The 11,949-nt window shown below is 49.8% G+C and overlaps 1 long non-coding RNA gene across 1 annotated transcript; it reads left to right on the forward strand.

Annotated features, from left to right (window-relative positions):
• The first annotated feature begins 5,225 nt into the window (after window positions 1–5,225).
• On the forward strand, window positions 5,226–7,364 carry LOC148055406 (uncharacterized). Its single transcript, XR_015705487.1, has 7 exons — window positions 5,226–5,282; window positions 5,362–5,415; window positions 5,521–6,634; window positions 6,732–6,795; window positions 6,885–7,038; window positions 7,118–7,171; window positions 7,273–7,364. It is a non-coding gene; the product is annotated as an uncharacterized LOC148055406 (long non-coding RNA).
• Window positions 7,365–11,949: the final 4,585 nt, after the last annotated feature.

Raw genomic sequence — 11,949 nt, forward strand, 5'->3', positions numbered from 1 at the left:
GGTAAAGGGAGCGGGTTAGTCTTCAGCAGGATGCCAGGGTGTGCCGGGCAGGGCGGTTCCAGGCTGTGTCTGTCGTTGTGCAGTTTGTGTGGTGTGTCTTCTGCGTCTTAGGCCTTCGTCAGGTCTTGATGCCATCTTTGCACCCAAAGAGGGCAGCAACTGCCTCGGGTGTCATCCCTATGGTCTCGAATGCTTGTGCTTGTCGGCATAGTGCCAATGGGGTGCTGCTTTTCTGGTGTTACAAGCGTACAGCGTGGATTGGCCTGGCATCTCGGAGGTTTCCGGGCGGTCCTTTTTTTGCGGCGTCATTCTCGGCTGCGTCAGCAGCTCTGCTCCCTTGCTGTCTATTTTTGCGGACTGGGCTTTCTTGCCTGCATCCTTACGTTCTTAGGTCTTGAAGCTGGGCTTGTTGCGCCTATGTCGTCTCAGTTTTGAGAGTAATTTCTTGTTGGGGGCTGTGATTTTCCACTTTCTCTCCGGGGCTGCCGTAGAGCCTCGTCACATTGCCATCACGGTCCCGCAGGTCGTCTTCCTCCATGGCATCTTCTGTCCGGGTGTCGTTACTGCCAAGAGTTCTCTGTTGTCTTTGACGCACATTGTTTGTAGTGTTGTGTGGAGAGCAGGTCTCTGTGTGTGTGGCCTGGAGCTGCCCTGCCCGGGGGGTGTGGAGTCAGGGGGTAGGTGGAATAGCGATAAGAGTCTGTGGTTAACGTGTTGCTAGGCCTAGACTGGGGAGGCAAAGGTTGTACGGTCGTCTTGGACTGAGTAGCTGTTGACAGTGGGTGAGGACAGCAATTATTGTAGTGTTAGGCAGGTGCTGAGGAGATGACTGTAGCGGTCTCGGGGAGGCAGCTAGAGTACAAGCTTGCTCATTCCGCTTGAGTGGAATGAATCTCAACATGTTAAGGCTTGTATGCGTAGGCCTTAATATTTGAGATGTATGTTTCTTTCCATAGTAGGCTGTGGTTGGCCTGTTGATGGTACTGCTAAATAAGAAGACGACCTGGAATTGTTAAGGTATTGCTCAGCATCCGGGTGACTAGTTTGGTATTATTTGATTTGCAGATGCAGAAGGACGAGCCGTCCAGCGTGACAAAGGAGAGGTGAGTTTAGCGTTGTAAGAAGGTGGGTCGGTGTGTGCTATTAGAGGGCAGATGTGATTGGTAGCTATTCTATTGCATTATGGTGTTTCTATCTTTTTAATGTGAAGGTTCCAAGTGAGGAGCAATGTGGGATATGGGCCCCAGAGCTGACTTGGGCAAGGTGAGCGGGGATCAGTGGCCTGTAGGAGCGGTTATTTTTCAGGGATTGTGTACGGCTGGTTCAGTTCTAAGCAGCCCCTGTTGTTTGGGTCTTTCAGGTGGTGCGTCATCCTCAAAGCGGCAACCCAAATTGATGGAGACAGGGTGGGTGAGCTGTTCAAGGTTAAACAGGGTGAGATGGGGATCGGCACGGGCAGGCTGCGGTTTCAGGCAGTATCTCAGCATGTGCCTTTTTTCTTGTGCTTTTGCAGGTGCAGCACATAGGCTCGGAGGGGCAATGCCGCCTGCCGCCGAGCGGTCCCAGAAGATGACGTGATGGTGGGCCAGGTTGGAGTCTAATAGCCAAGTATTGTATGGCCACTGAGTTGCAGTGTTTGTCTTTGGTTTTGCAGGTTCTGCGGGGGCTGCCTGTGGAACTGGATGAGCATTTGAGGTGAGCTGGGTAGTAGGGAGCGTGGGGCTGGTGATTTCTTGGAAGCACACAGGTAACTTTGTGTCTGTTGTTATCCTAGGCACCGGAAGCGGCGACAGCCGCAGCCTCCGACTCTGGAATTTGCACCGAGCAGGTGAGTGGCATGCCATGGCGTGTCTGAGGCAGTGGATGTTGTGTGAAAGCTCAGTGTTGACTGATGTGATGCTGACTGACGGCATTGGTTTTGTTTTGCAGACAGTGGAGTGGAACCTTGCAGACCACAGGAGGAATTCAGCGGGCTGAGTGTAGTTTTCCTTGTCAAGGATGGATTCGGCCTCGTGGCCGTCTGCAAGCTAAGTTGAGGCACCAGTGCTGGAGAGGGGTCAGGGGAGGGAAGGGGGTGAGGAGACAAGGTTGGCCATTGCAGGAAGGGGTTTGTAAATGTAGCGCATGGGAGAGGGCTGTCTGGGAATGGTCCCCTCTGGGCAGGTAAAGGGAGCGGGTTAGTCTTCAGCAGGATGCCAGGGTGTGCCAGGCAGGCCTGTTCCAGGCTGTGTCTGTTGTCAGGTAGTTTACATGGTCTGTCTTCTGCGTCTTAGGCATTCCTCAGCTCTCGGTGTCATCTTTGCACCCAAGCTTGGGTGTCATCCTTTAGCATCCTGAATGCCTGTACCTGTCTGAATAGTGCTGATCCAGCACATTTTTGGCGTTTCAAGAGTGTGGTGTGGATTGGTCTAGCATCTCGGAGGTTTCTGGACGGTCCTTTGTTGCAGCATCATTCCTGGCTTTGTCAGCAGCTCTGCTCTCTTGCAATCCATTTTTGTGGACTGGGCCTTTTTGCCTTCCATCCTTACATTCTTAGGTCTTGAAGCTCGGCTTGTTGCGCCTACCTCCTCTCAGTTTTGAGATTAACTTCTTGTTGGGGGCTGTGATGTTCCACTCTCTTTCTGGGGCTGCCGTAGAGCCTCGTCACATCACCGTCAGGGTCCCGCAGGTGTTCTTGCCGGGCGGCGTCTTCCATCTTTGTCGTTCTTCTTGCTGAGAGTTCTCTCTCATCTTTGAGGCATGTTGTTTGTAGCATGCTGTGGAACATCGGTGTGTGCGTGTATTTTTGGCCTGGAGGCGCCCTGCCCGGGGGGTGTGGAGTCAGGGGGTAGGTGGAATAGCATTAAGAGTCTATGGTTAATGTGTTGCTATGCCTAGACTGGGGAGGCAAAGGTTGTAGTCATCTTAGAGTGTGTAGGTGAGGGATTAGACAGAAGATGTGATCTGTGGCTCTTTGACTACATTATGGTGTTTCTGACATGTGGGTGGCTTTTTTTTATTGTGAAGGTTCCAAGCGAGGAGCAATGTGGGATATGGGTGCCAGAGCTGACTTGGGCAAGGTGAGCAGGGATCGGTGGCCTGAAGGAGCGGTTATTTTTCAGGCATTGTGTGCAGCTGGTCCAGGTCTAAGCAGCCCCTGTTGTTTGGGTCTTTCAGGTGGTGCGTCATCCTCAAAGCGGCAACCCAAATTGACGGAGGTGGGGCAGGCAAGCTGTTCAAGGTTAAACAGGGTGAGATGGGGATCGGTGCGGGCAGGCTGTGGTTTTGGGCAGTATCTCAGCATGTGCCTTTTTGCTTGGGTTTTTGCAGGTGTTATTTGGAGGAGTAACGCCGCCCGCTGACGAGCAGTCCCGGAAAGTGAGGTGGCTGTGGTTTGGGTTGGTGTCTCATAGCCAAGTATTGTATGGCCATTGAGTTGCAGTGTTTCTCTTTGGTTTTGCAGGTTCTGTGGCATCTGCCTTTGGAACTGGATGAGCGTTTGAGGTGAGCTGGGTAGTATGGAGCGTGGGGCTGGTGATTTCTTGGAAGCGCACAGGTAATTTTGTGTGTCTCGGTATCCTAGGTACAGGAAGCGATGACAGCCGTGGTGTCCGACTCTGGAATCGGCGATGAGCCGGTGAGCAGCCCACCACAGTCTGACTGAGGTGGCGGGTGTTATGCGAAAGGTCAGCATTGACCGATGTGACGGTGACTGGTGGCATCGGTCGGTTTTGTTTTGCAGATGCGAGGAGGAACCTTGCAGACCGCAGGCAGAATCCAGCAAGCTGAGCGTGGCTCTCTGTGTCGAGGATGAATTTCGACTCGCAGCCATGTGCAAGCTAAGTTGAGGCTCCAGTGCTGGAGAGGGCCTGGGGGAGGGATGGTATGAGGCTGGCCATTGCAGGAAGGGGTTTGTAAATGTAGCGCAGGGGAGAGGGCTGTCTGGGAACGGTCCCCTCTGGGCAGGTAAAGGGAGCGGGTTAGTCTTCAGCAGGATGCCAGGGTGTGCCGGGCAGGGCAGTTCCAGGCTGTGTCCGTTGTCGGGTAGTTTGCGTGGTCTGTCTTCTGTGTCTTAGGCATTCCTCAGCTGTCGATGTTGACTTTGTGCCAAGGAAGGTGGTATGTGACTCGGGCATCAACCCTAGCGTCTCAAGTGCTTGTACCCATCAGTACAGTGCCGATCAGGCGCTTCTTTTCTGGCGTTACAAGCGTGCGGCGTGGATCGGTCTGGCGTCTCGGAGGTTTCCCGGCGGTCCTTTTTTGCGGCGTCATTCTCGGCTGCATCAGCAGCTCTGCTCTCTTGCCGTCCATTCTTGCGGACTGGGCTGTCTTGCCTGCATCCTTACGTTCTTAGGTCTTGAAGCTCGGCTTGTTGCGCCGATCTCGTCTCAGTTTTGAGAGTAACTTGTTGTTAGGGGCTGTGACATTCCACTCTCTTTCTGGGGCTGCCGTAGAGCCTTGTCACATCACCATCAGGATCCTGCAGGAGTTTTTGCAGGACAGCATCTTCATCTGTGTGTCACTCTTCTTGCCGAGAGCGCTCTCTCGTCTTTGAGGCACGTTGTTTGTAGCGTTCTGTGGAGCCTCTGTGTGCGTGTGTGTATTTGGCCTGGAGCTGCCCTGCCTGGGGGGTGTGGAGTCAGGGGGCAGGTGGAATAGCATTAAGAGTCTATGGTTAATGTGTTGCTAGGCCTAGACTGGGGAGGCAAAGTTGTACAGTCATCTTGGAGTGTGTAGCTGAGGGATTAGACGGAAGATGTGATCTGTGGCTCTTTGACTACATTATGGTGTTTCTGACATGTTGGGTTTTTCTCGTTATTGTGAAGGTTCCAAGCGAGGAGCAATGTGGGATATGGGTGCCAGAGCTGACTTGGGCAAGGTGAGCAGGGATCGGTGGCCTGAAGGAGCGGTTATTTTTCAGGCATTGTGTGCAGCTGGTCCAGGTCTAAGCAGCCCCTGTTGTTTGGGTCTTTCAGGTGGTGCGTCATCCTCAAAGCGGCAACCCAAATTGACGGAGGTGGGGCAGGCAAGCTGTTCAAGGTTAAACAGGGTGAGATGGGGATCGGTGCGGGCAGGCTGTGGTTTTGGGCAGTATCTCAGCATGTGCCTTTTTGCTTGGGTTTTTGCAGGTGTTATTTGGAGGAGTAACGCCGCCCGCTGACGAGCAGTCCCGGAAAGTGAGGTGGCTGTGGTTTGGGTTGGTGTCTCATAGCCAAGTATTGTATGGCCATTGAGTTGCAGTGTTTCTCTTTGGTTTTGCAGGTTCTGTGGCATCTGCCTTTGGAACTGGATGAGCGTTTGAGGTGAGCTGGGTAGTATGGAGCGTGGGGCTGGTGATTTCTTGGAAGCGCACAGGTAATTTTGTGTGTCTCGGTATCCTAGGTGCAGGAAGCGATGACAGCCGTGGTGTCCGACTCTGGAATCGGCGATGAGCCGGTGAGCAGCCCACCACAGTCTGACTGAGGTGGCGGGTGTTATGCGAAAGGTCAGCATTGACCGATGTGACGGTGACTGGTGGCATCGGTCGGTTTTGTTTTGCAGATGCGAGGAGGAACCTTGCAGACCGCAGGCAGAATCCAGCAAGCTGAGCGTGGCTCTCTGTGTCGAGGATGAATTTCGACTCGCAGCCATGTGCAAGCTAAGTTGAGGCTCCAGTGCTGGAGAGGGCCTGGGGGAGGGATGGTATGAGGCTGGCCATTGCAGGAAGGGGTTTGTAAATGTAGCGCAGGGGAGAGGGCTGTCTGGGAACGGTCCCCTCTGGGCAGGTAAAGGGAGCGGGTTAGTCTTCAGCAGGATGCCAGGGTGTGCCGGGCAGGGCAGTTCCAGGCTGTGTCCGTTGTCGGGTAGTTTGCGTGGTCTGTCTTCTGTGTCTTAGGCATTCCTCAGCTGTCGATGTTGACTTTGTGCCAAGGAAGGTGGTATGTGACTCGGGCATCAACCCTAGCGTCTCAAGTGCTTGTACCCATCAGTACAGTGCCGATCAGGCGCTTCTTTTCTGGCGTTACAAGCATGCGGCGTGGATCGGTCTGACGTCTCGGAGGTTTCCCGGCGGTCCTTTTTTGCGGCGTCATTCTCGGCTGCATCAGCAGCTCTGCTCTCTTGCCGTCCATTCTTGCGGACTGGGCTGTCTTGCCTGCATCCTTACGTTCTTAGGTCTTGAAGCTCGGCTTGTTGCGCCGATCTCGTCTCAGTTTTGAGAGTAACTTGTTGTTAGGGGCTGTGATGTTCCACTGTCTCTCCGGGGCTACAGTAGAGCCTCGTCACATCACCGTCATGGTCCCACACGTCTTCTTGCTGGATAGCATCATTGATCAAGGTGTCGTTCTTCTTGCCGAGGCGTGTTGTTTGTAGCATTCTGTGCAGCCTCTGTGTGAGTGTTTGGCCTGGAACCGCCCTGCCCGGGGAGGTGTGGAGTCAGGGGGTAGGTGGAAGAGCGATAAGAGTCTATGGTTAACGTGTTGCTAGGCCTAGACTGGGGAGGCAAAGGTTGTACAGTCATCTTGGAGTGTGTAGCTGAGGGGTTAGAGGGAAGATGTGATTTGTGGCTCTTTGACTACGTTACGGTGTTTTTAACTTTTTTTTCTTTGTTTGTTAATGTCAAGACTGCAAGTGAGGAGCAATGGGGGATATGTTTGCTAGAGCTGACTCGGGCAAGGTGAGTGGGGATCGGTGGCCTGAAGGAGCGGTTATTTTTCAGGCATTGTGTGCAGCTGGTCCGGTTCTAAGCAGCCCCTGTTGCTTGGGTCTTTCAGGTGGCGCATAAGCCTCAAAGCGGCAACCCAAATTGACGGAGGTGGGGCAGGCAAGGTTTTCAAGGTAAAACAGGGTGAGATGGGGATCGGTGCGGGCAGGCTGTGGTTTTGGGCAGTATGTCAGCATGTGCCTTTTTGCCTGTGCTTTTGCAGGTGTTATTAGGAGGGGTAACGCTGCCTGCTGACGAGTGGTCCCAGAAGGTGAGGTGGCTGTGGCTTGGGTTGGTGTCTCATAGCCAAGCATTGTATGGCCATTGAGTTGCAGTGTTCCGTGGCGTCTGCCTTTGGAACTGGATGAGCGTTTGAGGTGAGCTGGGTAGTAGGGAGCGCGGGGCTGGTGATTTCTTGGAAGCGCACAGGTAATTTTGTGTCTCTCTGTATCCTAGGCGCAGGAAGCGATGACAGCTGTGGCGTCAGACTCTGGAATAGGTACAGAGCAGGTGAGCAGCATGCCTTGGTGTGTCTGAGGTGGCGGATGTTGTGCAGAAGGTCAGTGTTGACTGATGTGGTGCTGACTGACGGCATTGGTTTTGTTTTGCAGGTGGTGAAGCGGAATCTGACTGCAGGCTGAATACAGCGGGCTGAGTGTGGTTTTCATTGTCCAGGATGGTTTTGGAGTTGTGGCCGTCCGCCAGCTAAGTTGAGGCTGTGGTGCCGGAAAGGGGTCGGGGGAGGGATGGTATGAGGCTGGCCATTGCAGGAAGGGGTTTGTAAATGTAGCGCAGGGGAGAGGGCTGTCTGGGAACGGTCCCCTCTGGGCAGGTAAAGGGAGCGGGTTAGTCTTCAGCAGGATGCCAGGGTGTGCCGGGCAGGGCAGTTCCAGGCTGTGTCTGTTGTCGGGTAGTTTGTGTGGTCTGTCTTCTGTGTCTAAGGACTTTATGAGGTCTCGATGTTGTCTTTTGCACCCAAGGAGGGTGCCGTGCCTCTCGGGTATTGTGATTCGGGTGTCATCCCTAGCATCTGGAATGCCTGTACCTATGGGCATAGTGCCGATTGGGTGCTTCTTTTCTGGCGTTACAAGCGTGCGGCGTGGATCGGTCTGGCGTCTCGGAGGTTTCCCGGCGGTCCTTTTTTTGCGGCGTCATTCTCGGCTGCGTCAGCAGCTCTGCTCTCTTGCCGTCCATTCTTGCGGACTGGGCTGTCTTGCCTGCATCCTTACGTTCTTAGGTCTTGAAGCTCGGCTTGTTGCGCCGATGTCGTCTCAGTTTTGAGAGTAACTTCTTGTCTGCGGCCGTGATGTTCCTCTCTTTTTGTGGGGCTGCCGTAGAGCCCGGTTACAAGACTGTCACGGTTCCGCAGGTCGTCTTGCTGGATGGTGTTGCCATCCGGGTGTCATTCCTCTTGCTGAGAGCTCTCTTGTCTTTGAGGCACGTTGTTTGTAGCGTTCTGTGGAGCCTCTGTGTGCGTGTGTGTGTTTTGGCTTGGAGCTGCCCTGCCCGGGGGGTGTGGAGTCAGGGGGTAGGTGGAATAGCAATAAGAATCTGTGGTTAATGTGTTGCTAGGCCCAGACTGGGGAGGCAAATGTTGTACACTCATCTTGGACTGATAACGTGTCAGTAGGTTGTGCTCATTTAATAATGTGTTATGTGGATGAGCAGAGGCATGAGGGAGGTGCTTTTCAGGGGTATCTGGGGTTTGGTCACTATCCAGGTCACTTGCTTTACCTTATTTAATTAGGGTGGCCTGTTTGGGTAGAGGTCATCTGGGCATTTTTTTTTTTGATAGCTGGTAGGTATTGTCAAGTGTGTTCTAGAGTCCCTTTAATTACGTTTAGCAGGTGCCCCAGTGCTATTTGGATCCCTGGAGAAAAGCCTCAGGTGAGTGTTGCCAGAGGGTACAAATCCAAGCTATGAAGGAGCAGGATCGGGGCATGTAGCGAAGCGTCTTCCTCAGCTTGCTGAAAAGGAAGGTGAAACTTGGGAATGGTACCGATCCATGACATTCTTTAGACGTGCATGGTGAAGCCGTTCCAGGGACGGCTCTAGAAGCTGGGTGGCAGCCATAGTGGCGGGCGGTGTAACAGTTATGTTTTGAGCGAGCGTCGGTTGAAGGAGCGTTTAGTTCGTGAATGTGCCCAACCTTGTATGTGTGAAGTATTTTTATTGCAGGCTGTAGATAATTTTGAGAGTAATGTTTTCTATGCAAATAAAATTAGAATAAAAAAACCCCAGCCGGGGGATTTTTTTTTTTCTCCCTCGGCTGGGTTTTTTTTTCCCCGGTCCCGGTCGCTCTGCGAGGCGATGTTCATCGCCAATGTTTGGGCGGAGGTCAGGCTCGGGCCGGGGTTTTTGCAGGCAGGGCGATTTTTTCGAGGCCTCTGGGAACGCCGTTCCTGGGGAGTGTGGCAGATGCGGGGCGACGGTGTGTTGTGGCGTGCGGGTGGCAGAACAGATCGGGCGAGACCGAGGTGTGGTTTGTGCGGTAGTTGAATGAGCAGTGTGTTTTGAATATATGTAACCTATCATGAATGTGTGGTGGATTTTTGTTTCTTTGTAGGGTCTGTGTGGAGTTTAAATTTTTGCTTTTTAGACATGAAAAAGAAAAACTCTAGTTGGGGAATTTAGTTTTTCCATCAGCAGGGTTGGTTTTTTGGAGAACCACAGCAATTACTGACCTGGATTTTGGCAACGGGATGAAAATTTGGCAATGCCTGAGTTCAATCATCTGTCAACCCTATACACAGCGGAACAGAGTGAGACCATTTGAGCCCTCCCAGACCGCAGCGGGCCCCTCCAGCATCTCTCTACGAGCGGGATGCGTCTCGAAGCCGTGCAGTCTGCGTACGGAGGCTGGATGATGGGATCCGGACTGATCTCCTCTGCCTTTTGCTCCTCGAGAGTAGACCTTTGCCCATTGAGATCATTGTTTGATGCAAGTATTTCATGGAACTGGAGGGGAGTTTGTACTAGGTACCTTTTTACATGCTTATTGTGAGTATTTTGCCAAGTTTGTGAGCCATGACTAGGCTTAGTGTGTGTGTGTGTGTGTGTGTGTGTATGATGATACCAATATTGTAGTAAATCCTTTGTAATAACTTTGTAAATGTTAAATGAACCAATGAGTAGGTATACTTAAATTCCAGCAATGTTTTCTTGACTGTGAACCCCCCTTGCAGTGCCGCTATAGCAGAATAATCCTTAGCCATAAACCGTTGACCAAGTCTGGGACTAGGATCGGATCCAGCCGCACCTAGGCTCCTCTCTGAGAAGGAGTTTAGAAAGCAAGGGGGTCCGTTCCGAACCTCGTGACTCAATGGGAGGGTCCCCTTTTCCCCCCTTGTATTTTGTTCCAACTCAGTATTGTCTGCATTTGTCTAGATGTATATGCTCCCTTCACTTAGAATATACATATTTTCCATGTGGCGTAGAAGTAATAGCAAAGGTTGCCATTATTAGGGTTCTAAGGTATATTGAAATGAAAAGGTTTTAATAAAGTTGTCCCAAATGTTTTGGTGGGTCTGCTTTGTGTTCTGAGTCTGTATTGAAACTATAAAACCAGTTGTCGTTAAGGTGCCGTTTGATCTGTTTTGTATCCTATGTCTGTATTTAAACTTTGGAAATGGTCGCAGTAAAGTTTCGGTAGGTCGCTTTTGTATGTTATGTCCATATTGAAACTTTGAAAATGCTTGTACTAGTTTTGTTCGGTCGGTCTTGTATCCTATGTTTGTATTGAAACTGTATAAGTGGTTGTGATAAAGTATAGACTGATCAGTTGCGTCTCCCGTGTCTTCAATAAAACCTGTAGGTGTTCGGAGCATTCAGTCTTCTGAGTCTGTAATAAATCCGTAAATGTGGTTGTCACAAAACAGATCAAATTCACCCTTTATATCCTATGCGCGTACAGAAACTTTGAAAATGGTTGTAATGGAGTTTTATAGGGTTGGTTTTGTATCCTATGTCTGCATGGAAACTTTGAAAATGGTTGTAATGAAGATTTGTGTTGGGTCTGGTTTTGTATCCTATGTGTGTAAGTAAAATTTGAAAATGGTTGTAACAAAGGTTTTTTTGTAGGTCTGGTTTGTCTCTTTATTGAAACCATTTTGAAAGCTGCTATCAAGGTTTTGTGTGGCCAGTTTTGGTTTCTGAGTCTGTATGAAAAGTTTAGAACTGGATGTACTCAAGGTGTACTCAAATCTGTTGTGTACTGTAAGTCCATAGTAAAACTTTGCAAATAGTAGTCAGTGAGTTTTGTTCGGTCTGGTTCTGTATCCTATGTCTGTATTCAAACTTTAGAATGGGCTCTACTAACGGTGTACTTTGATCTGTTTTCTGTTTGATGTCTGTACATAAATGTTGAAATCTGTTGTTGCAAAACCAACCCAATAAAACATTATATCCTATGTCTGTATGGAGACTGTAGAACTGAATGTACTCAAGGCTTAGTATCCTACGTCTATGTGTAAACTTTAATTACAGCCATTTTCCAAGTGGCGGTAGGTTGGTTTTGTATCCTATGTCTCTATTTAGGACAACCAGTTCTAAAGGTGTACTTGGATACATTTCATAACCTATGTCTGTATATAAACTTTGAAAGCAGTTGTAGGAAGCTGTCGTTTGATTGGTTTTGTCTCTTGTGTCTGTATTAAAACTTATTGCAACCATTTTGAAAGTGGTGCTGGTCGGTCTTTGTCCTCTGGTGCTGGTCTTTGTTTTGGGTGTGAATCTGTCTTTCTACATATTGGGTGTCAGGTATGGGACACTTTTTCCTGTCTTTGTGTCTGTCTTTGAGTTTCTTCATTGGTGGGGTGTGTGGTTGTCTTCTCAGTATTTCAAATATTTAGTAATAAAATATTTATGTAAAAAGAAAAAGCTACAGTAGAAAACAGTATACTCTCTGGGAGTTGTTTTAAAAAAAAAAAAAAAATTAAAAATTACTCCCAGGGTAGGAACTATTTTCTACTGCTGCACCAGATTTATTATTTTTACTTTTTTTTCTCATTATAACATACATTAATATATAAATATTATATATATATACACATATATATGCATATATACATGTATACACATATATATATGTGTGTGTGTGTATATATATATATACACACACCTACACACTCCCCTTCCACCTAGGGAGAATAAATAATTAAAATAACAACAGTATCAACTATTCTAATCACTCATTCCTCCCAAGTCCAAAATCAATCAACACCACAGAAAACAAACCAAGTAATGACACAAATCACATGGGAAAAAAATTTCCTTCACCACCACATACA

Source organism: Nipponia nippon, unplaced genomic scaffold (assembly GCF_047370975.1).
Source record: "Nipponia nippon isolate SJK-2023a ecotype South Korea unplaced genomic scaffold, ASM4737097v1 scaffold_23, whole genome shotgun sequence".
NCBI classification, from domain to species: Eukaryota; Metazoa; Chordata; class Aves; order Pelecaniformes; family Threskiornithidae; genus Nipponia; species Nipponia nippon.